This window comes from Cupressus sempervirens, chromosome 4 (genome assembly GCF_028749045.1).
Source record: "Cupressus sempervirens isolate cs-2001-9-10 chromosome 4, ASM2874904v1, whole genome shotgun sequence".
Lineage (NCBI taxonomy): Eukaryota > Viridiplantae > Streptophyta > Pinopsida > Cupressales > Cupressaceae > Cupressus > Cupressus sempervirens.
In genome coordinates, this window is record NC_143121.1 from 405,625,675 (window position 1) to 405,652,919 (window position 27,245).

The window sequence follows — 27,245 nt, forward strand, 5'->3', positions numbered from 1 at the left end:
GTGAAAAGGGCTGAAGAAAAATGATAAAAAAATGGAAAGAGTCAAAAAAAGAGGGAAATGTGCCAAAGAAAAGATAAAAGAGACTACAACTAGAAAACCCATGAACACAGGAAGCCAAAATAGGGCATGACAGAGCAACAAACAACCAAAAAAGAAAATAAGTAGAAATCTGGAAGACAAAAACTACAACAAAGGATCAATAACAACACAAATCCTCCATTGCCATCTTTTTGGAAGACTAATCTATCCAAAGGTGATATTCATTGTAAGTATTATCAAACTTCCATATTTAGGAAAGAAAACTCATTAACCTTATGTATGTAGATCTGATAATTCATCATAATTAATAAGTAGTAAAATGGAAACACTTTAATGAGATGTAAACTTCCAATTTACGAGAATCTAAGCCATTAAAAATATGTGTGTGAGGGTTTGAGGGGGATTTCCAAATATGATTCCACTTATGATCCAGATTTTATTAGCTAGGACCCAAAGGGAGAAGGGTGCTAATACTAAATCCTAGTTGTAAAGAGGAATGCAATCCAAAGAAATACACTCTCTTAGGCCCTTAATAGGATAATGTGAAATTGAACTAATTGCTTAGGAAAGTAAATCTATATGCTATGCGAATACAATCAACCCAATAAAGATGGAAATCTAGGGTAAGGATATGAAAGTAAATAAAATATGAAAGACTCACCTTGAAATTCATAGAGGAAGATGTATCTGTACTCTAAAACTTGTAGATCTAAACTGTATCCAAATATCCGTCCACAAATCTTGGAATCAAACAACAAAAGGAACAAAACTCAGAAATCTTCCTGAAATTCAAGACTGAAGGACTAGGTCGACTTGGGAAGACGTACCACAACAAGGTTGACATGATTCATGGCTCCAAAACTAATGACTCCAAAAGTAATGCTCTAGATCTATAATACTCTTCACTCCCAACTTGCAAATCAACACAAAAAAGATAGGTTTGGGGGTTAGGTTTTGATGAAGGCTTGCCTTGGTTAAGCCCTAAGCTAAGGAATTAACTGTAATTTATAAATATAAATGTAAAATTACTATAAAACAAGATAAATGTTAGGATTTACCTTGCTTGATTGCATGTAAATATATTATAGATCTTGAATTAGGAATGAAGAATGTAGGATATCTCTACAGTTGCAATGGATCTACCATAACCATATCATGGAGCCATGGATGTAAATGTGCATTAATGAAGAAGATAATGAATGCCTCAATGTATATCTCCTCCCTTGATGGCCAACAATATGCTAGATTTTGAATAGGAAATGCCCACAAATAATCCTTGAATGCTTGAAGAAGACTCATTTTCTTGAATGTTGAGACTCCCTGCCTTGAGTGCTTGATGAACTGTGAATGCTTGATGAGATGAGATATGAAAATGAAGCCTCCAAGCCTCCTTTTATACTAGTTTCCTGGTGGGAAAATAGATAAAGGGAAACTGTAAAATGAAGAGTTAATTGCAGGTTGACTATTAAGTGGAGAGTTAACTGCAGGATGACTCTCATGATGAGAGTTAACTGCATGCTGACTATTAAGCAGAGAGTTAACTACAAGCTAACATGGGAGAGAGATAAATCAATTGGTAAAATCAAGGCCTTTTGGGCACTGAAATTTACACTCATCAAGGACTAGGTTGACTTGGGTCGACCTAGAACCAAAAAATGGAGGAAAAAGGCCTTAGAAAGGACCAAGTCAACCTGGGTCAACCTATTCCTAGACTAGGTAGACCTAGTCCCAAAGATTGGAGAGAAAAAGCCTCAATAAGGACCAAGTCAACCTAGTCTTAGAGACTCGAGAGAAAAGGCCCTAAGAAGGTCCAAAAGGATGCACAGATGAAACTGACTAATATGGCCAAACGGTAGCAAAGAAAAATGAAATGGAAGAGGAGAAGAGAAAAAGAGACATTGAGCACATGTCCATCCATGGTCCAAGAGAGGAATTATGGAAAAGGGTGTTAAAAGGTCTTAAAATACAAGTGCATCCATTTTAAGATGGTACAATAATAACCCTCTATATGCATCATGATTTTATAAGCCCATTTGCATTAATACTTTGGAAGATTCGTTAAATAGCCCTTGGTTAATTTTCTATTTAGAAGGAAGAGTCACTATTTTTTTATCACAAGATCTTCACTATCTACCCCTAAATCAGCCAATGCATATGCTTCTATGTTCCCTTCTCTATAGATATAGTTGATCCTACTCTTCTAAAATTTATCCACTAATTGGATGGTTTCTTCCAACTTAGAATTTTGAATCTAGTTAGGAGTACTTGTTTTCCTTAATACATTTAGAATTATTTGTTAGTCAACTTCAATGACTAGCTTATTAATTCCTACCTCCAAATGTAACTTTAAACCTTCTTTCAAGGCTTCTAGTTTAGCTAATTTGTTGGATATCATCCCTAGATGTTTAGCTCATTTGATCATCCAAGAGCCAAACTCTATTCAAATGATAAATCCTATTTCGGTTGCACCCAGGTTGCCACTTTCAATTAGTCCTAGTTTGCTTATTATCTTTTTTGTAGATCATAGGTGGATTAATTAATTTAAACCAATTCTTGTGCATATATGGATCCCAATTGAAAAAAGAGTCTTCTTCTTTATATGAATTCCTAAGGAGGTTATTTTCTACCTCTATGATAGTAGCCTATACTTTACTAAGAAGAGATTGTAAGTCCATCTTTTTGTTGGTAAAGATCCTTCTGTTTCTCTCTTTCCATATTTTTCAGAGAAGTATGGAAGGAGAATTTTTTCATAAATCATTGTAGGCCTTGGAAGATCCATGTTGAGGCCAACTTTTAAGGAAATCCCATAGATTGTCTAGGAATGCTACTTTCCAGTTAAGCTCGTTACATAGCCATTTCCAACATTTGTTGGAGAATGGACATTGAAACTATTAGAGTAAAAGGTTAATTGAATTTCATTTATTAAATTACCTTTACTCCCTTCTTAAGATTTCCCATTATGCACTTGCATTTTCATTTAATAATTAATTAGTAATTATTAAATGTCATTTACCTCTTAGGATTTTCCTTTTATGTTTTTGTATCTCCTTTTATAAGGATTGATCTTTTGTAAATATCTCTCATCTTTTCAGTCTGATAATATAATTTTCCATATTTTTAAAGAAAAACCCTTGCCTCTTCTTTGTCTTTTCTTCTCTATGACAAATTCTTGCATGTAGGTGTTCATTGGGTTTTTTTAATTTGTATTGCTCAAATCCTACATGGTATTAGAGCCTGACCTGTTGTAGCTTGTTCTTATTTGGAGAAAAAAAAGAACGAGGATTTGAAAGAACATATCTAGTTTTTAGGTATTTTATGTGAAAATAGGGGGGTCTCTAATTGTTGAAGCACTTTGAGGCAAAAAAAACCTCATAGTTGGATTCAAAAGGCATCAAAATCCCCATTTTCATACAAAATTTGTCAATTTTAGACAACGTTGACTGGAGGCAAATTTTTTGCATACCAGGGTTGTACAACCTTTGACACACACTCTGAGGTGCTGAAAATTTAAAAATAACAAAAAAATGCATTTTTGCATGGTTTTTTAATTGTGGCAGTCATAAAACCTATGCAATGATTAGTTGCAAATCGTAGTGGAGCCACTAGCAGTCAATCTTCAAATTGCAACGACCTCTGCTTGTTTGAGCCACTGTAGCCTAGCCCACAACCAACTTTGTTCCATCGACTTTGCTATTGCTCTTCCTGCACGTCGCTTATGCGCCACCACCACAAGCTATGCCACCTGTGCTCCTCCCAACATTTATTTATTTTTTAAAATATATATTTTTAAAACCTTCTAGAGGCCTTGACAGTCTTTTTGCTCTAACTTCAGCAATACACAGAGGTGTTTTTTGGATTTGAAAGAAGCATTGTAAAGATGATTCAGAGATGAAGATGATGATGAAGGTATTTTTATAGTTTTTTTTCCAGTTTGGTACCTATTTTTTCGCTCAAAGTCAGATGATGCTTTCCATCTTTTGGATAGTGTAACTTGCTCTTTTTAGTTGGAATTTTCAATCCGAAAGAAGTGTCAGAAAGCTCTTATTGAGCACTATCCAAATTTTGTATTTTTTCATCAATATTTCTCAAAGGTATGTGTGATTCTCAAAATATTTTTTTTTCTCTTTTTCTTGTATCCACATTCCTTCTAGCAGCTAGGGTTCAATTTTTGTATTGTGGGGGATGTTTTGAATTAATGCTTCTATTATTTAAATCAGTAAACCAAAAAAATTTCAAAAAATATTCCAACACCTTCTAAAACAATGGTTGAGACCTCTGCTTGTCTAGAACTTTTGACCCCTCATAACTATCACACATGGAAGTCCCTGATGACATGACTTCTCCAATCAAAAGGGTTGTGGTATTGTTTAGATGTAGTTCAACCAATTTTACAAAGGCCATTTGAGCTCATGTAACATAGGAATAAGATGATGTTGACATTACAGTCAAGTTTGTTTATTAGTGACACACACACTTAATTAGATGGTTAGTAGCTACCAAGCTTATCTTGTAATTTACAATGTTAACCAAGCAATTCAGGCTCTATCGAGTTCTATAGTTGCTACCACGTTCTAGGAACAATATGCAGTTCACACCAAGCAGTATCTACCAAGTTGGTGATTATCAGTGTAAACTGAGCTTCATAGTGTTTGCCAAGTTTCTCAGTGCAAACTGAGTTCTCTAATGTTTACTGAGTTTGTAGCTTTAGTAATGTGAATTTAGTGTTGATCGAGATATGCAATGTCAACCAAGTGATTCAGTTTATACTGAGCTTGTAGTGATAGTGTTGACCAAGCTATGTAATCTCAACCAAGTGATTCAGTTTATATGATGAGTTTCACAGTGTTCACCGAGTCACTAGTGTAGACTGAGTTCAGACTACTTGGAAGTGATTAGTATGAGCCAAGCTTCTACATCTACCGAGTGTGCGATGATGCTGAGAATTGACAATGGTTTATGAGTATCCGAACCTCATTTAGTTTTTCTTTAGAACCTGAGTATTGATAGTTGGGACGACTTTTTGTATTTTGGTGAAACTTGTATTGTAGCCAACTTTGATGAATTGTAAATTGGATTGGTATATATGTAATGTATTGTATCACATCCAAAGAAGAAGAATATGAATATGGAAAGATATGTATAAGAGAAGAAGTGTGAAGTAAGAAGGCTACAAGCAATATAAGGAGAAAAAAATATTTATCTATCATAGCAAGGTGATCATTACACTCCAAAGGAATCTCATTCAACAAATCAAAGTTGCAGATTAGAGATCAACCACTGGTTTATCCTAATAGGTGGAATAGCTAATCCTTTCACAAGGTAGACTTAACAATTTTTTGTAAGGTTCATCCTTATTGCTCCTAATAAGGTAGATCATCAGAAGTGATCATTGTAAGCCTTAATAGGAAAAATGTATACTGCAATACTAAAGCTTTTGTGTATCATCCCCACTTTAGTTTTACTTTCTATTTGGAAGGTTTCTGTGTTACCATATTGTGTGTCAAAGTGTTATGAATGTTTTAATGTTTTCAGTTTTTCATGCATGCAATTAGATCAGAATACATAAGAAGGATTAATTGGTGAGTTAAGATTAATTTTTATTGGTTATTGATTCACCCCGCCCCCCCCCCCCCCCCCCCCCCCCCCCGGTAACCTAGCCTATCTTATATTTCTAACAATTGGTATCAGATCTTTATGGTTCTCAAAGAAAAAGTTTAACAGCTTGAGCAAAAATTAGAGGCAATGGAGGTATTAAGACTTGATAAGGCTATTGACAATGAAAAGCTAGATTTGGAATTGGCTATTGGGAAACTTAAGAAAGCAAAGAAACAAATCTCTCAATCCCTAAAAAGAAGAAAAGATCTTGCAGTATAGATGAATGACAAACTCTACACTGAAGAAAGAATTGAAAATATCCATTCAAAAAGTAATTCAGATGAAGCTAATGAAGAAATCAAAGAATTATTAGTCCTATTTTTAATTAGTCCTAGCTTGCTTATTATCTTTTGCATAGATCATAGGTGGATTAATTAATTTAAACCAATTCTTGTGCATATATGCATCCCAATCAAAAACAAAGTCTTCTTCTTTATATGAATTCCTAAGGAGGTTATTTTCTACCTCTATGATAGTAGCCTCCACTTTACTAAGAATAGATTGTAAGTCCATCTTTTTGTTGGTATACATCCTTCTGTTTCTCTCTTTCCAAATTTTTCAAAGAAGTATGGAAGGAGAAATTTTACATAAATCATTGTAGACTTTGGAAGATCCATGTTGAGGAAAACTTTTAAGAAAATCCCATAGATTGTCTAGAAATACTACTTTCTAATTAAGCTTATTACATAGCCATTTCCAACATTTGTTGGAGAATGGACATTGAAACTGTTAGAGTAAAAGGTTAATTTAATTTAATTTATTAAATTACCTTTACTCCCCTCTTAAGATTTCCTTTTATGCACTTGCATTTTCATTTAATAATTAATTAGTAATTATTAAATATTATTTACCTCTTAGGGTTTCCCTTTTAGGTTTTTTGCTCTCCTTTTATAAGGATTGATCTTTTGTAAATATCTCTCATCTTTTCAGTTTGATAATATAATTTTTCATATTTTTAAAGCAAATCCCTTGCCTCTTCTTTGTCTTTTTGTCTTTGTGACAAGTTCTTGCATGTAAGTGTTCGTTGGGTTTTTTTGATTTGTATTGCTCAAATCTTACATGGTATTAGAGCCTAACGTGTTGTAGCTTGTTCTTATTTGGAGAAAAAAATGAATGAGGATTTGAAAGGACATATCTAACTTTTTTTAGGTATTTTATGTGAAAATAGGGGGGTCTCTAATTGTCAGAGCACTTTGAGGCAAAAAAAACCTCACAGTTGGATTTAGGAGGTATCAAACCCCCCATTTTTATACAAAGTTTGTTGATTTTAGACAACATTGACTGGAGGTAATTTTTTTGCATACCAGGGTCATACAACCTCTAGCATGAACTTTGAGGTGGTGAAAATTAAATAATCACAAAAAAATGCATTTCTGCATGGTTTTTTAATTGTGGTGGTCATAAAACCTATGCGATGGTTAGCTACAAACCGCAGTGGAGCCACTAGCGGTCAATCTTCAAACTACAACAACCTCTGCCTATTTGAGCCACCGCGGCCTCACCCACAACCAACTTCATGCCGTCAACTTTGCCACTGCTCTACCTACATGCTACTCGTGCACCACTGTCACCAGTCGCACCGCCTGTGCTCCTCCCAACAAAAAGTTGTTTTTAAACCTTCTAGAGGCCCTAGCAGTATTTTTGCTCTAACTTCAGCAATATACAAAGGTTTTTTTTGGATTCAAAAGAAGTGTTGTAAAGATGATTCAGAGACAATGATGATGATGAAGGTATTTTAAATTTTTTTTTTCTAGTTTGGTACCTAATTTTCCACTCAAATTGGATGATGCTTTCTATCTTCCAGGGGGTGTAACTTGCTCTTTTTAGCTTTATTTTTCAATTTGAAAGAAGCATCAGAAAGCTCTTATTGAGCACTACCCAAATTCTCTATTTTTTCATCAATATTTCTCAAAGGTACATGTGATTCTAAAAATTATTTTTTCTCTTTTTTTTGTATCCACATTCCTTCTAGCAGCTAAGGTTCAATTTTTGTATTGTTGGGGGTGTTTTCTAATATTGTTTCTGTTATATAAATTAGTAAACCAAAAAAATTTCAAAAAATAATCCAACACCTTCTAAACCAATGGCCAAGACCTCTTCTTGTCTAGAACTTTTGACCCCTCATAACTATCACACATGGAAGTCCTTGATGACATGACTTCTCTAGTCAAAAGGGTTGTGGTCTTGTTTAGATGCAGTTCAACCAATTTTACGGAGGCCTTTTGAGCTCATGCAACATAGAAATAAGATGGTGTTGACATTATAGTCAAGTTTGTTTATTAGTGACACACACACTTAATTAGATGGTTAGCAACTACTAAGCTTATCTTGTAGTTTACAGTGTTAACCAAGCAGTTTAGGCTCTACCAAATTTTACAGTTGCTACTAAGTTCTAGGAACAATATCTAGTTAACACCAAGCAGTATCTACCAAGTTTGTGATTATTAGTGTAAACTGAGCTTCATAGTGTTTACCAAGTTTCTCAATTCAAAATGAGTTCTCTAGTGTTTACCAAGTTTGCAGGTTCAATAATATGAATCTAGTGCTGACCGAGCTATGCAGTGTCAACCAAGTGATTCATTTTATATTGCGCTTGTAGTGATAGTGTTGACCAAGCTATGCAGTGTCAACCAAGTGATTCAGTTTATATGTCAAGTTTCATAGTGTTCATCAAGTCGCCAATGCAAACTGAGTTTACACTACTTGAAAGTGATTAGTATGAGCTGAGAATCTATGTCTACCGAGTGTATGATGATGTTGAGCATTGAAAATGGCTTTCAAGTATCAAAATCTCATTGAGTTTGTCTTTAGAACCTGAGTACTAGTAACTGTGCCGACTTTGTGTATTTTGGTGAAACTTGTATTGTAGCTAACCTTGATGAATTATACATTAGATTGGTATATATGTAATGTATTGAATCACATCTAAAGAAAATAAAATGAATATAGAAAGATATGTATAAGAGTAGAAGTGTGAAGTAAGAAGGCTACAAGTAGTATAAGGAGCAACAAAGATTTATCTATCATAGCAAGGTGATTATTACACTCCAAAAGAATCTCATTCAACAAATCAAAGTTGTAGATTAGAGATCAACCACTGGGTAATCCTAACAGGTGGAACAGTTAATCCTTTCACAAGGCAGACTTAATAGTCTTTTCTAAATCTCTTTACTAAGTACATACTTCATTGTATGTTTTTAAATCCTTTTGCAAGGTGGATCTACTAGTCCTTATTTCTCCTAATAGGAAAAATCATCAGAAGTGATAATTGTAATCCTTAATAGAAAAAATTTATACTACAATACTAAAGCTTGTGGGTATCATCCCCACCCTAGTTTTACTTTCTATTTGAAAGGTTTTTGGGTTACCATATTGGGTATTGAAGTGTTATGAATGTTTTAATGCTTTTAATTTTTCATGCATGCAATTAGATCAGAATACATGAAAAGGATTAATTGGTGAATTAAGATTAAGTTTTATTGGTTATTGATTCACCCCTCCCCTCTCAGTAACCTAGCCTATCTTATATTTCTAACAATTGGTATCATGGCTTTATGGTTCTCAAAGAAGAAGTTTAACATCTTGAGAAAATATTAGAGGCAATGGAGGTATTCAAACTTGATAAGGCTATTGACAATGAAAAGCTAGATTTGGAATTGGCTATTGGGAAACTTAAGAAAGAAAAGGAGCAAATCTCTCGATCCCTAAAAAGAAGAAAAGATCTTGTAGTACAGATAAATGACAAACTCTACACTAAAGAAAGAATTGAAGATATCCATTCATAAAGTAATTCAGATGAAGCTAATGAAGAAATCAAAGAACTATTAGAAAAGAATAGTAAACTTCAAGAAGAAGTAAGAAAGTTGAAAACATAAAGAGAAATTTAGTCACTAAGATTGTGTGATGTTATGGAAGAGAAAAATAAGATAAAAATGTTGGAATTATGATATATTTTTCATTAGTGCAAACACTTATTCAATTAAAAATGCTTAGCTATCTCATCACTTAGTCTACAGTGTATACCAAGCATTCAGTGGTTACCTTGTAAATTTAGTAGGTAAACAATTCTCGCTGAGCATTCCAGAGGATACTGAGTGAATGAGAAAGGTAAACAAAGGATGCAGTGTTTACAGAGTGAAAAAGGTAAACAAAGGACTCAGTGTTTACCAAGTGAAAAAGGTAAATGAAGGACTCATTATTTACTAAGTAAAGCAAGGTAAATGAAGAAGTTAGTTTCTATCGAGTGACACTATATCTACCGAGTCACCAATGGTTACCGAGTTTCAAGCAATGTTGTGTGGCTAGTATGAATCGAGCCTCTACTCCTACCAAGTGCATGATGATGCCGAGTAACATAGTGGATGCTGTGTATCAGAAGGTCACCAAGTCAACTTGAGGAACCCAAGTTTTCTACTATCTGGCTGACTCTATAATATTTTGTTCACTTAGTTTTTGCTGACCTTGCAATTGTAAATATTGAAATGGTATATATGTAATGTATGATATCATTTGCAGTAGGATGGATAAGAAAAAAAAAAAAAGTGATGTTCGCATGTGAAGAAGATATTGCTATATTTTGAGAATAGTGAAAGCGAATCAACAACAGAGTAAAAGGAATACAAAAAGGTCAACATAAGAGAAGAAAAGTTATATCTATCACATCAGGTGATCAATGCAAAAAGGGATCTTATGAGAAAACAATTGTAAGCAGATCCACTACTTCATCCTAATAGGTGAATCAGTTTATAAATCCTTTAACAGGGTAGACTTAATAGTCTTTTTTTAAATCTCCTAATAGAGTGCATACTTTACTGTATGTTTGTAAATCTTCTAACAAGGTGGATCTAGCAATCCTAATTGCTCCTAACAGGGCAGATCACTAGAAGTGATCATTGTAAGCCTTAACAAGCCAACTTTATGCTGCAGTATTGAAGTTTTGTGGGCATCATCCCCACCCTAGTTTTACTTTCTAATTGGAAGGTTTCTGGGTCACCAAATCATTGTGTTCATGTGTTATGAATGCTTATCTTTTCATGCATATAGTAAATTAAATAAATAAATGGTTAATGCTTTCAGTGCTGAATTGATTTAAAGCTTTCAAAGTTACTGATTCACCTCTCCCCTCTCAGTAACTTAGCTATTCTTGATTATTTACAACAATTTGTATCAGAGCTTTGTAGTTCTCAAGACAAAGCTTGACAGCTTGAGCAAAGATCAAGGACAATGGATATTTTAAGACTTGACAAATCTATTGAAAATGAAAAGCTAGATCTGGAAATGGCCATGGCTCAACTCCAAGAAGCAAAGGAGCATCTTTCTCAATCTTTAAAAAGAAGGAAGGAACTTGCAAGACAAATGAATGATCATCAGTATGTTGAAGAAAAGATTGAAGACTTTTTACCATCAAGCAGTTCAAATGAAGCTAATGAAGCAATCAAGGAACTCCTAGCAAAGAATGGTTCTCTAAAGGAAGAAGTAAGAAAGCTTAAAAGAGAACAAGAAACCAATAAATCAAGCTATGTGAAGTTTTGGAATAGAGAAACAAGGCAAATGAAGACTTAGAGGCAAGAAATAATCAATCCCTTCAGCATGAAGATCTTGTAGGTCAACTATCTAATGCAAATGAAGAAATTATGAATCTAAGATCTGAGAATGAAAGTTTGAGAAATGATTTAATCACTGAAAGAAAAATCAATGCAAGCTTACAAAGTGATCTGATATCTGAAAGACAAATCAATGAAAGTTTGGGAAATGACTTGATCACTAAAAGGTAGATCAATGAAAGAATGATGAAATCTCAAACAGACATGACTCAATTAAATCAACTAAGTGAGTAGAATCTTCATAGACAAAAAGGTAAATCTAGACTTAGTTATAAGGAAGAAGGTGAATCCTCCAAACAAGGTGCACAAAGGAATCAAAGACCCACTTGCAATCACTATGGCAAGATAGGTCATACATCAAACAAATGTTGGAGTAATAGAAAGGAAAAATTCAATGGTAAATGCTTCAACTATAATTAGCATGGTCACAAAGCTAATGAATGCAAAGAAAAATGAAAATTTGAAGGCAAATGTCACAAATGCAAGAAACAAGGTCACAAGGCATCTGAATGCAAATAAAAAACATTCAATCTAGCAGAATAAATTTGTCAAAGCAATATTTGGTTGGGACTATAATACTTGGTGCAGGTGTCACTATTGTGGAGAATATGGACACATTGGGATAAACTATGCAAGACATCACCTAAGGAAGAGGGATACAACCATAAGATGTTACACATGTACTGAACTTGGTCATATAGCCAAGAATTGCATGAATATTGGAAGAATTGAAGATGAAAAGAAAGCTAAAGCTGATAACATTTGGAAGTAGATGAGACAATAGTGGATTTCTAAATCTACCAAGCAAGACAGTTCAAATGATGGTCATGTCACTCAAGAAGTGGGTGACTCCACCATTTCCAATTAGATTTAAGAAGAATCGAGAATTGCATCTTCTAGCCATATCTTAAGTAGTTCTAGAGTGGAAAAGTGCAAATGATCGAATCAATATTTCAGATACAAGGATCAAATAAAAGTTATCATTCACCGTGTTGCAACTACCAAGCAAGATTGGCTAAAGACCTTACTAAGCTAGGTTGGGAGTATCAAAGATTTTGTTCGACCACCAAAGTTGCAAGGTTTTACCGAGTAAATCAATGACAGACTAGTAAGCACTATGTCATCTCAGTTATCTTCGTACCAAGCATTAATGACAGTATTTCCATCAAAAGGGTAGAATTTGATTTCATTTTTCACCACGACTTTAGAATACTTAGAGCTAAGAGATTTCTAGTTGCACGCCAACGTTCCAAGCAATTTGAAGTGAATTTCCTGCAAAGAATTTGGTTGAAGAATTTATCATCCACCAAGCAACAATGGCATCTGCAAGCACCAACAGCAGCAAGGCGAAAAGGGGTTTTGAAATTCTTGTGAAATGAGTAAAATGGAAAGCCCCAAAATTCAAACTAGTGCGCGCAATCGCTGAATATCTTGACCCACATGGAGCTCAATCACAAATTCCACCTAAGGTACTTCTTATTAATGATATTCGTGCTCATTTCAAATGCATTGTTCAAGAAATTGGTACATTAGATATGGACAATGCTCTAGGAAAATTATGTGTTGATGAAGCCCTAAAACCTAAGCATAAGCACTTAGAAGAAAAAGGCTTGACCCACATTTCGCACCTACCAAGGAATTTCCAAATTAAATGGGTCAGATATGTTCTAAGTCATGTACACAATGGTCAGTTGTGGTTGGAGCAACCCATATTGATAACCAAGAAGATGATTCATAAAATCATGGGTTTGCCTATGCTCAGCAAAGCCAAAACCACTAAAATCCTAGGTCAGGATGAGTTGTAGAAGAAAACCCTAGCAGAATGGGATGGAAGAAGACTAAATCTTAACAATATATCTGACATGGAACTCAAGTTTGGCATTTATGTAATTGCATATAAACTATATAGTTCTAGAAGATTGAATAGTGTACTGTGTGAGGCTATGGATTTAGCATTTAAGATAGTAAAGAAAAATCCGGAATATGACTTGGCAGACTTATTGTTGAAATAGTTAAACATGAATATGGAAAGTATTAGGACTTCAAAGAATAACCCTTGTAAATTTGGCTCATTGTTAATTTTCTTGTTCTTTTATGTACAAATTTTTTTTCCATCCAAAGGATCTATAGTGTGGAGAAAAGATGTTCCAATTCTATATCAGATTAATGAGTTTATAGTAGAAATGGGTGAAAATTTTGACAAAGTCATGGATAACTATTTTGAAGACTTCAAGGAAAGGATGAATAACAGGCTCAGGATTCCTCCTAAGCTTGTTGAGGATTATAAAGACGATATATGTTTCATGGTTGACTGTGATAAAGTGTACATACAGGCAGTCATACCCTAAGTGGCATGGGTAAAACCATTGCCTTATGAATTAAATATTGATGAAGCAAGAGACATCATTGAGGCACTGGTGAATGAACCAGCTATTCCTAACATCCCTACCTTTGGAACTTATGATGAAGCAAAGGCCAGAATTGAGATTGAAATCAAGCTACCATAGGCCATAAGCAAAGGCAAGAGGAAGATAGCCAAATTGAAAACTGCAACTGGTCCTCTCATGCTAACAGAAGGAAAAGGCGAGGATGAAGAAGATGATGAAGAAGAAGGAGGAGAAGAAGAAAAAGAAGAACAAGAATCTGAAGAAGAACCTCCAAAGAAGAAAGGTAAGGCAATCATTACCAAACCTAAGAAGAAGCCTACTATAGTATTCACTAGAAAAATCAGAAAAGGCAAGCAAGAACCTATACTAGTCAAGCCTCCACCCACATTTGAGGAAAGGCTCAAAAAATAGGAAGAAGGAGCTGGCATCACAAATTTCAAGGCATTGAAATTTGAAACAAAAATAGATGCTGAGAAAATGCAGATTGAGGAACTGGTACTCAACAAGATGGGTAAATGGAAATACTCCCCAGACTAGCTTGCCTCTCAAATCTCCAAAGAACTACTGGAGAGATTGCAACCGAGATGGGAGTCAGCCACCCAAATGGTAAAAGACATAAATGAGAAATCTCCGAAGAATTTTCTACCTAGTCCCACTGGAGCAAAAATAAAGGTTGCAATGAAAAACCATGAGGGTAAAATGATGATCAGATTTCACACCTATTTGATTTTAATCAAAGACATTGAGCATGTTGTAAATGATGCAAAAAACATGTGGAAAAACATCTATCATCTGCATAAGCCCAGTGAAGACCCAGTAGAAATCAAGGATGATGACAGTAATGACAGTGATGATATTAATGGCACTCCATCCATCACAGTCTCACCAGGAGAGTTGCATGCATTAATGGAAGAAGACAAGGAGGAATAAGAAATGGAGGAAGAAGCTGAAGAAGAAGATAAGGAGGAAGATGATCCAGTGAAAATTGTAGCAGCAGTTATTGCATCCCTTCCTCACTCTCCACCTAAAATTGTCACATCATCAAGGTTGGAGTCAGCTTCAACAGGTTTGATAGCATCTACATTAGATTTATCATCTACACCTGCCACATTACAGATCCAGGTATCATCAATGGAAGTGTCTACCACTTCATCTACCGAGTTGTAGCCCTCATCATCAGCTACTGATTCATCCTCCTCAGCAGTCTCTACAGCAGTAAGTACATCAAGTGTATCAAACTCTACTACAGTATGTATAGTAAGTGTACCCATTTGTACTACAATTTTGTTAGCTACATTAGCACCAATTTTTGCACCAGTCAGTCCTCCCGTTATAAATATTCTAGCATGTACATCAGTTTTGGGAGAAACATCAATTTTTGATATAGTTAGCACTTCTCTTAGCCTTCCTTTAGTTGGTCCTATTCTAGTTTTGTCAACCGGTCCAGCCTCATCAACCATTGTTTCTATTTCTAAAGGCAAAGATGTTAGGACTGCAGAAAAATCAAGGAAATTCATGCTTACTAGCAAGGCAATGGATGAGGACATAGATTTGGATAAGGACATTGTCATTCCAAAGATAGATTTGGATACTGCATTAGTTGATGAAATGAGATTGGACAGTCAGCTATTAGAGCAGAAGGCAAGGCAGAACCAACTGAGGAATGAGAGAGATAAAGAGTATAACATAATTGAAAGTGCTAAGAACATTATTACAAAGGCTATAGGTGTTGATATTGATTCATCTCAACACATTTTGTTACAATTAGAAGAGGCTGTAAATAAATTCAATGAGGAAACCTCTAATCAAGAAAAATTGATTGAAAAGGCTGGAAGGAAATTTGATAATAATGTGCTTGAGCACATTGCTCAGCATATGGCAATAAAATAGGTAGAATTGTCCACAATTTTGGCCAATCTTGAAAATTCCTTTAATAATGTAACTTCACTTTTTGCCAAACTTTGTGATGTTACAGAGTACACCAAGGAAATCAAAGAAAAATTGAATAAAATTGATGAGGATATGAAGGTCAGTGCCCAAATGTTGCAACTTGACCCTAATTCAAGTTCATCCCATCATCTCAGAATCAGATTTTTGTTAGAAAAGTAGGCAAAATTTTTGAGAGAGGAAGCAAGGATCAAGTCTACCTTGATTGACATTCAGAATATGATCTTTCCTATCATGGACACAATGCAGAAACACATTGCCTACTCCAAAGCATTGATCCATGACAACAATTTCTCAGTTGCAAATCATATGATTGAATTTTCAGCTAAAGTTCAAATAGCACTCTCCACTTGCAAAATTTTGCAAGAGAATTGGGATAAGACTTTGGCTCTTATTCTCAAGGTACATTTTGAGTTTATCTCCCATTTTGGTGTCTCTATGTAAATATATATATTTTAATTTGGCATTATTGTCAAAAAGGGGGAGATAGAGATATTTGTAAATACTCTATACATATTGTATGGGGGAGATATATGTAAATAAGGAAACTATGTGTGAAGCTATGTGTAAATCAGTATGTCAAATTTTGCACATAAGTGTTTTTGTCACTAATGCCAAAGGGGGAGATTGTTAGAATTATGATATATTTGTCATTAGTGCAAACACTTATTCAATTTTGAATGCTTATCTAGCTCATCACTTAGTCTACAGTGTATACCGAGCATTCAGTGGTTACCTTGTAAGTTCAGCAAGTAAACAGTTCTCATCGAGCATTCCAAAGGATACCGAGTGAATGAGAAAGGTAAACGAAGGACACAGTGTTTACCGAGTGAAAAAGGTAGATGAAGGACTCAGTGTTTACCAAGTGAAAAAGGTAAATGAAGGACTCAGTGTTTATCGAGTAAAGCAAAGTAAATGAAGAAGTTAGTTTCTACCGAGTGACACTATATCTACCAAGTCACCAATGGTTACCAATTTCCAAGCAATGTTGTGTGGCTAGTATGAACTGAGCCTCTACTCCTACCAAGTGCATGACAATGCCGAGTAACATAGTGGATGCCGTGTATCAGAAGGTCACCAAGTCAACTTGAGCAACCCGAGTTTTCTACTATCTAGCTAACTCTATAATATTTTGTTCACTTAGTTTTGGCTAACCTTGCAATTGTAAATATTGGAATGGTATATATGTAATGTATGATATCATTTGCAGTAGGATGGATAAGGAAAAAAAAAGGGTGGTGTTCGCATGTGAAGAAGATATTGCTATATTTTGAGAATAGTGAAAGCAAATCAACAACAGAGTAAAAGGAATACACCAGGGTCAACATAGGAGCAGAAAAGTTATATCTATCACATCAGGTGATCAATGCAAAAAGGGATCATATCAGCAAAAAGTTGTAAGCAGATCTACTACTTCATCCTAACAAGTGAATCAATTTATAAATCCTTTAACAGTGTAGGCTTAACAGTCTTTTTGTAAATCTCCTAACAAAGTGCATACTTTACTGTATGTTTGTACTCTAACAAGGTGGATCTAGCAGTTCTAATTGCTCCTAATAGGGCAGATCACTAGAAGTGATCATTGTAAGCCTTAACAGGCCAACTTTATGTTGTAGTATTGAAATTTTGTGGGCATCATCCCAACCCCAGTTTTACTTTCTAATTGGAAGGTTTCTGGGTCACCAAATCATTGTGTTCATGTGTTATGAATGTTTATCTTTCCATGCATACAGTAAATTAAATAAATAAATGGTTAATGCTTTCAGTGTTGAATTGATTTAAAGCTTTCAAAGTTACTGATTCACCCCTCCCCTCTCAGTAACTTAGCTAGTCTTGATTATTTCCAACAAAAAGAAGAGATAGAAGGAAAGAAGAATCAAATTCAACATCTATCCCTTCAATAGATAAACTTTATTGATCAACTTACTAATGCAAAAGAAGAAATCACGAATCTAAGATCAGATAATGAAAGATTGCAAAATGATCTAAAGACTAAAAAGAAAACCAATGAGAGGATGATGAAATCTCAAGTAGACATGAATTAATTAAATTAGAAAAACCAATATAGACAAAAAGGCAAAGCAAGAATTGGATATACAGAAGAAGGTGAATCATCCAAGCAAGGAGCTCAAAAGAATCAAAGAACTAATTGCAATCACTATGGTAAGTTAGGTCATACATCAAATAAATGTTGGAGTAATGGTAAAGCTAAATTCAATGGAAAATGCTATAATTGCAATAAGCATGGTCATCTAGCTAATGAATGCAAAGAGAAACCTAAATTTGAAGGAAAATATCACAAAGGCAAGAAGCATGGGCACAAATCTTCTAAATGCAAAACCAAGATATTGAATCTAGTAGAACAGATTGTTAAATCTATATTTGGTTAGAACTACAACACATGGTGCACATGTCACTACTATGGAGAATTTGGACACATTAGATTAAATTGTGTGAAACATCACATGAGGACAAGAGAAACCACTAGAAGATGTTTTATTTGTACAGAACTTGGACACCTTGCCAAGAACTGTATGAACATTGGAAGAATTAAAGATGAAAAGAAAACCAAGGCTAACAACATCAGAAAGTGGATGAGACAACAATGGATTCCAAAATCTTCTGAGAATGAAAGTTCAAGCAATGAAGCACATGTCACTCAAGATTTGGGTGACTTAAGCATTTTCTACTTGATCTCCCACAAGGATAACTAGAACTAAGATTCTGAAACATACATCCTACATCAACTAGAAGGAAAGATCCATATCAACATTCAAGATGCAAAGGAATCACCAAGCATCTAAGGAAATTCTAGAGCTTACCGAGCTGGGTCAGGTTGCAAGACAATGTCGAGAAAGGTCGAGAATAACCAAGTCATTGTATGGATATCGAGTCATGGATGACTCTACTGAGAAATTATATCGAACTGAATGGAAGATAGTTTGTCACCAAGAAAGAATACTTACCAAGCATTTATGGTGATTGGAAAGTGAAATTTGTTAAAAAGGATGAAATCAAATTCATTTTTCACTGTGAATTTTCAAAGGGCTATATGCGAAGAGCGATTTTTGTCCATCCAAGCAATCAGTGCAATTTGTTGTTTTTTGTATTTTTGTAAACCTACAGAGCATGGCATCCTCTAGTAGCAAAGCCAAGAAGGGGTCCAAGATTTTAGTTTGAGGAGTTGAGTGGAAAGTACCAGACTTCAAATTAAGTCTGGTAATTATGGAAATGATTGATCCAACTGGAGCTCAGTCACAAATTCCACTATAGGTACTACTAGTTAATGCTATTCACTCACATTTTTGTTGTTTGATTCAAGACATTGGAAGCCTATAAATGGATGAAACTTTGGAAAAGTTGGGTGTGAATGATGCATTAAAACCTGAGTATCAACACTTGGAAACCAAGGGTTTAACCCACATTCCACATATGCCTCGAGACTTTCAGATACAATGGATAAGGTTTATCCTTAGCCGTGTACACAATGGGAAGTTATGGTTGAAGCGACCTATTCTCATAATGAAGAAAATAATTCATTGAATCACAAGGCTTCCAATGTTTTTGAGTTTTACAGGGATCCTAAACCCCAAAAGTTATTACATATCATAGGGCTATAAATAAAACAAAAAAGCCCTCCCAATTTTAACCAAGGAAAAGACCACCAAAACCCTAAGTCGAGTAGAAATGGAAAGGAAAACTCTTACTGAATGGGATGGAAGAGGTATGAATATCAGTTGTGTAGATTACATGGAGATGAATTTTGGAATTCATTTTATAACACATAAAATATATAGCTCCAGTCATCTCAATAATGTATCATGTGAGGCAGTTGATCTTGCCCTCAAGGTGGTGAAGAACAACATGTCCTTTGACCTTGTTGAGCTAATGTTGAACCAATTCAACAAGAACATGGAGGACATCAAAACTTTGAAGAATAACCCATGTAAGTTTGGTTCACTTTTAACCTATTTATACTTCTTTGTGCAAAAAATTTTCCCTTCAAAAGGTACAGTTGTATGGAGAAAAGATGTGCATGTACTATATCAGACCAATGCATATATAGTAGAGATGGGTGAGAACTATGTCGGTATCATGGATAATTATTTTGATTCATTCAAAGAAAAGATGAATAATAGATTCAAAATTCCCAAGAAACTTGTAGAAGATTACAAGGATGATGTTTGTTTTATGGTAGACTGTGACATGGTATACATACAAGCAATCAAACCTAGAGTGAAGTGGGTTAAGCCTCTAGGCTATGAGGCTAACATTCATGATACCAAGGACATCATTGAGGCATTGTTGAATGAACCTGTAGATCCCAAGGTTACATATTTTGGTACATATGATGAAGAAAAAGCTAGAATTGAACTAGAAATAAAGCTTCCTCATGCTATCAGCAAAGGAAAGAAGAGGATAACAAAATTGAGACAAAATAGTTCTACTCTCCTATTAATAGAAGGTAAAGGAGATCATGTGGTAGAATATGATGCATAAGATGAGGAAAATGAAACTAAATTAGAAGAAGAACCAATCAGGAAGAAAGGTAAGGTCATTATAACTAGACCTACCAAGTCATCTACTACAATATTCACTAGAAGGACATCTAGAAAAAAATTGAAATTGGGTGAAGAAGCAGAGGATGTTGTTTTCAAATGGCCTCCACCTACATTTTGAGAGAAACTAAAAGAGATTGATTCTAGAGCTGGCATGGTAAATTTTAAATCATTGAGATATGAGACCAAAAATACATAGGAGAAGAAGCAAGTTGAAGACATGATTATGTCTAAGCTAGGTAAATGGAAATATTCACTCAATCAACTTGCACAACAAATTCCCAAAGAAATGATGGAAATAATTAAGACAAGATAGGAACATGGAAAGAAAAATGTAAAGGATATATATGAGTAGACTCTAAGGCAACTCTTGGCAAGTCTTAATGAAAAATAAGTAAAAGAGTCCATGAAGAAGAATGAAAAAAAACTCACTTTGAAATTTAACACTTGCTTGATACTGATTAATGACATTGAACATGTGGTGAGAAATGCCATTACTACATGGAAGAATATCTATAATCTTCATTAGAAGGGTGATTTTTTTGTTCATGTTGGTGATAAAGATGATGATGAAGATGACAAGGAAGAAAAGGACAATGATGATGAAGAAGAAACAAATGATGATAATAAAGATGATGAGGAGCAAGAACAGGAAGCTACCAAGGAGAATCTCCTCGAGATTTAGAGCATTGAGGAAACTGACCCTGAGAAGATTGCAGAAGTAGTCATGGCCTCATTTCCTCACTCTCTAAGAAAAGATTTAAAGCCATCAAGCTTAGAGAAAGATTTTTCTGAGTTGGTTGTGGCAAAAAATACAAATCCAAGCATTCAACCAATCTTTGCACCTATTTAGCTAAGTACTTCATTGACTGAAGTGATCAACACTTCATCTATTGAGCAATCAGTGCTTCCTCCATTAGATTTGGCTACTTAACAACTTGGTATTTCTACAATTAGTGCAATATCTATTTTTTTTGCCAGTCCTTCTATTTTGACTATTGTTACTATTCCTAGTGTACAAGTAGTTAGTACAAAGACAGTTGAGAGCAAGCCTCAATCGTGTACTAAGATTTCTAGCAAAGGAAGAGATAAAGAAGAGGACATTGAGCTTGATGAGGATATAGTTATCCCAAACTGGAATATCTCTACTCTGAATGCAAATCAAATTCATATTGCGAGAGAGATTTTGTAGAATAAAGCTAAGAAAAAGAGGCTTAGAGAGGAGGGAAATAGAGAAAATCAAGTGCTAGAAGATGCAAAGAACATACTTGCATATGCACTCAACACTGAGTTTGATACTTCTCAACCTATTTTGGCTCAATTAGAAAAAGTTGCTTAGAAATTTAATGAAGATTTGAATAGGTAGAAAAAAATGTTGCAAAAAGAAGAGAAGAAATTTGAAAACAAAGTATTAGAGCTACTTACATACAAGATTGTAATATATCGAGTAGACTTGTCTACTATTCTCAACTCATTGGAAACCTCTGCCAAAAATTTCACTTCTCTATTTAGTAAACTATGTGATACATCTATCTTTACTTAGGAAATCAAATATAAACTCTATAAGATAGATCAAGACCTAAAGGCAAGTGCACACCAGTTGTCACTTGACCTAAGCTATAGCATTGCTCATTACACAAGGATCAGATTTTTGACTAATATGCAAGCAAAATTACTAAGGGAAGGAGCTAGAATAAGGGTCACACTTATAGACATACAAGGCATGATTCTTCCAAACATGGATGTATTATAGAAACACATTGCACATGCGAAAACTCTCATCCATGAAAAAAAATTCTCCATAGCTCATCACATGATAAAGTTGTCAACAAAAGTTTAGATTGCATTGCATGCAAGCAAGGTGTTGCAAGAAAATTGGGACAAGACAATGTCACTAATTTTAAAATTACATTCTAACTTCTTGTCATACTTTGGCATTATCATGTAGCATACACCTTTAGCATTTATGTCAAAAAGGGGGAGACTATGTAAAAAGGGGAGAAAATGTGATGATGCAATAAAAGGAGAGAAGATGTAATTAACATGTAAAGTATGTTGAATATATATGTATAGGGCAGCATCATAATATTATACATATACATGTATAGATATTCAAATAAACATCTCTTACAAAAACAATTTTGAAAAAAAATCTCAAAAACAAAGAATGTTACCGAGTTGAAGACACAGGATGGAGAATAAAGATTGTTTTGAACTTTTTGAGAACTTAGTTTTGATTGATAAGTTTTTTTGTCACTAATGCCAAAGGGGGAGATTGTTGACATTACAGCCAAGGTTTTTTATTAGTGACACACACACTTCATTAGATTGCTAGCAACTACTAAGCTTATCTTGCAGTTTATAGTGTTAACCAAATAGTTCATGCTCTACTGAGTTCTATAGTTGCTATCAAGTTCTAGGAACAATATTTAGTTCACATTGAGCAATATCTACCAAGTTGGTGATTATCAGTGTAAACCGAGCTTCATAATGTTTATCAAGTTTCTCAGTGTAAATTTAGTTCTCCAGTGTTTACCAAGTTTGTAGCTTTAGTAATGTGAATCTAGTGTTGACTAAGCTATGCAATGTCAACCAAGTGATTCAATTCATGCCGAGCTTGTAGTGATAGTGTTGACCAAGCTATGCAGTGTCGACCAAGTGATTCAGTTTATATGTTGAGTTTTGTAGTGGTCACTGAGTCATGAGTGCAAATTGAGTTTAGACTACTTGGAAGTGATTAGTATGAGTTGAGCTTCTATGTCTACCGAGTGCATGACAATGCCAAGCATTGACAATGGTTGCCAAGTATCAAAACCTAATCGAGTTTTTCTTTAGAACCTGAGTACCAACAATTGGCCAACTTTGTGTATTTTGGTGAAACTTGTATTGTAATTGACTTTGATGAACTTTAAATTAGATTGGTGTACGTGTAATGTATTGTATCACATCCAAAGAAGAATAATATGAATATCAAAAGATATGTATAAGAGAAGAAGTGTGAAGTAAGAAGGCTACAAGAAATGTAAGGAGTAGCAAAGATTTATCTATCACAACAAAGTGATCATTACACTCCAAAGGAATCTCATTCAAAAAATCAAAGTTGTAGATCAAAGATCAATCACTAGTTCATCCTAATAGGTGGAATAGTTAAATCATTTCATAAGGTAGACCTAACAATTTTTTGTAAATCTCTTTACCGATTACATACTTCATTATATGTTTGTAAATCCTTTTGCAAGGTTAATGTAGGTACGCTCTGATACCACTGATGAAGGTACGCTCTGATACCACTGACGAAGGGCCACACCGAAGGTACACACCACCCTTACCAACTCACAACCAAGAATGCAACAATAAGGAAACAAATAGATAATGAAATACTTCCAGAGAAATTTTATTAAACTTAAAAATCCAATAGCAATTACAATAACATTTCCCCAAGATCTTTCAAGATCCAATCCAAGCCTAAGCTAGTCCAAATCCACACTCTGGTAGAAACCTCTGAGATCTCAACTTGTGCTCGCAAGCCACCAAGCAACCTCCTTGTTTCTAAACAGCAGTCACTAGCTCTTCTCCAACTTTGTCCAAGATCCAAGTGTAAACTGCCTCACATTCGGCGCTCTGTCTACACTCACAAGTCCATCACAAACTTGCTGTAAACTGCCTCACATTCGGCGCTCTGTCCACAGACTCAAGAAAACTCACTCTTCACTTCCTCCTTCTCTTTCACACTTTCCAAGTTTCCACTTCTCAAACTTCCACTTCTAGAGCTTCTTCTCCTCGAGCTTCTCCTTGAGCTTCCACTTCTCAAGCTACTCCTTGAGCTTGATTAGAAATGCTCATATGCCTTGCTTAAATAGGCATTTACCACCCAATGCATGACTTATCCACAAGCTTCTAGAATTCCTCCACAACCTTCTACAACTTCCACAACCTTCTACATTATCCACAAATTTCTACAATATTCATAACTTTCTAGAATTCTTCCCACACACCTTGATAAATGGAATGACAACCATTTATTTTTATTTTTTTTTCTATTATGCCACCTATGCACCTCGAAAATAGAAATCACCTTTTCCTTTCTTTTCTCCTTTTTCTCTTTTTTTATTTTTTTATTATTTCTCCTCTAATTTTCGTCTCTTTCTCTCTCCTTCACAAATTTTTTTTTTTTTTTCAATTTTTTTTCCATGCAAGATGCTCTTGCATCAGACTCCCCCGGTAGATAGAAAAGTGTGTCTCACACTTTGATTCCACAAAAGAAAGATCTACCACCATCTTCATCTTCACCAAAGGTTTCCTCCTCAATGGGGACAAGAAAACCACCATGCAAATCTTCCACATCTGTATTACTGTATCAAACACTAGAATCTCAACCATCCAATTAGCATGCTCACTCCCAAGAACAAACTGAACATAATTCTTCATCAACAAACCCTCATTCATATCAGCAACTAGTGAATTCACACCCATAGCAACAAACCCCACATCAACAACAAAAAACTCCATATCAACACCAACATGTAGATCACCATCAATACATGCCAAACTCTCAACACCAGCAACCTCATTGCTCACAACAAGATGCTCTGCAATACATAACTCACCTCCAACAACTGGATCATCCATGACCAAGTACTCTACAAAATTCAAGTCACCACCAACATCAACTAGATCATCCATGACCAAATACTCTACAGGACTCAACCAACTGATCATGAAAACCAACCTCTGTCCCAACATCAACAACATTAGGAATATCTTCAGCAACAACCTCTAGTTTCTCTGCAGGTTCTGCATCAGACTCCACAAACTGATCAGCAAAACCATCCTCTTCCACCTTGACCTTATTTGCTTGATTAGCCAATCCAGCATCCAACCAAGAAATCATCTTAGAAAAATTTCTCTCCGCTATATCATGAATTTTTGCAATCATCTTAGCGTCCAATCCTCTTGGAGGCATCTTCCAAGATCTTCGTAAACCCTCTGCAACAAATCCTTCCTACGCTCCTTGTGACAACCAAATTGTTTGCAAGTCAGATCGCAACCTGCCACCTTGCATGAACAATTAGGAACCACATCAAAAGTCTAGGACAACGGATTTGCAATCCACAAGCTCTCTACGATCATGCCTCAACAAGTTAGTCATCCATCTTCACATCCATCAATCAATCTGCATGTCCTCCCAAGGTCCTAGTGCAAACTGCCTCAGCTTCGGCTATCTACTTGTACACTCAAGATCTCCTGCTCTGATACCACTAATGTAGGTACGCTCTGATACCACTGATGAAGGTATGCTCTGATACCACTGACGAAGGGCCACACCGAAGGTACACACCACCCTTACCAACTCACAACCAAGAATGCAACAATAAGGAAACAAAAAGATAACGAAATACTTCCCAAGCAATTTTATTAAACTTAAAAATCCAATAGCAATTACAATAACATTTCTCCAAGATCTTTCAAGATCCAATCCAAGCCTAAGCTAGTCCAGATCCACACTCTGGTAGAAACCTTCGAGATCTCAACTTGTGCTCGCAAGCCATCAAGCAACCTCCTTGTTTATAAACCGCAGTCACTAGCTCTTCTCCAACTTTATCCAAGATCCAAGCGTAAACTGCCTCACATTCGGCGCTCTGTCTACACTCACAAATCCATCACAATCCTGCTGTAAACTGCCTCACATTCGGCGCTCTATCCACAGACTCGAGAAAACTCACTCTTCACTTCCTCCTTCTCTTTCACACTTTCCAAGTTTCCACTTCTTGAGCTTCCACTTCTAGAGCTTCTTCTCCTCGAGCTTCTCCTTGAGCTTCCACTTCTCAAGCTACTCCTTGAACTTCTCCTTGAGCTTGATTAGAAATGTTCATATGCCTTGCTTAAATAGGCATTTACCACCCAATGCATGACTTATCCACAAGCTTCTAGAATTCCTCCACAACCTTCTACAACTTCCACAACCTTCTACATTATCCACAACTTTCTACAATATTCATAACTTTCTAGAATTCTTCCCACACACCTTGATAAATGGAATGACAACTATTTATTTTTTATTTTTTTCTATTATGCCACCTATGCACCTCGAAAATAGAAATCACCTTTTCCTTTCTTTTCTCCTTGTTCCCTTTTTTAATTTTTTTATTATTTCTCCTCTAATTTTTGTCACTTTCTCTCTCCTCCACAATTTTTTTTTTTTTTTTTTTTCCAATTTCTATTTTTTCCAATTTTTTTTTTTTTTTTTGCATGCAAGATGCTCCTGCATCAAAGGTGGACCTTGTAGTCCTTATTTCTCCTAATAGGTAAGATCATCAAAAGTGATAATTGTAAGACTTAACAGGCCAACTTTATATTGCAGTACTAAAGCTTTTGGGTATCATCCCCACCCCAATTTTACTTTCTATTTAGAAGGTTTCTAGGTTGCCATATTGTGTGTCAAAGAGTTATGAATATTTTAATGCTTTCAATTTTTCATGCATGCAATCAGATCAGAATACATAAGAAGGATTAATTGGTGAATTAAGATTAAGTTTTATTGGTTACTAATCCACCCCTCCCCTCTTAGTAACCTATCCTATCTTATATTTCCAATAGATGGATGAGGAAACAAGGTTGATTTCTTTATAGGTGTTTGATAGTCTGCATTTTCATCTTGAGGGGTGCAATACCCCTCTAGCTATGTGGGCCAAGCTTGAAGGCTTGTTTGGTAGAGTGAATGAGTTTAGGACACTTCAGATTGAGTTAGAGTTTACCTCTTGTGTAACAAATTCTTTTCCTTCCATTGAGGACTTCTTGATAAAGTTCAAAAAACAAAGATCTTTATTGCAGGGTTGTGGGAAAACCAAGACTGATACTGAGTGCATTTACCTAATTCTTTCTAAGCTTCATAAAAAATTTCAGATTTTTGCTTCTACTTTCTTTTCCACCAAGGATTCCTTGGGTACTAGAGTTACCATGCCATCCTTTGAGGTTTTTTGTGATTGTTTGACTTGGGAGAAAGCTAAGCTCTCTTAGTTGGATTCTCTCACAGGATCACACACTTATGCATTGGT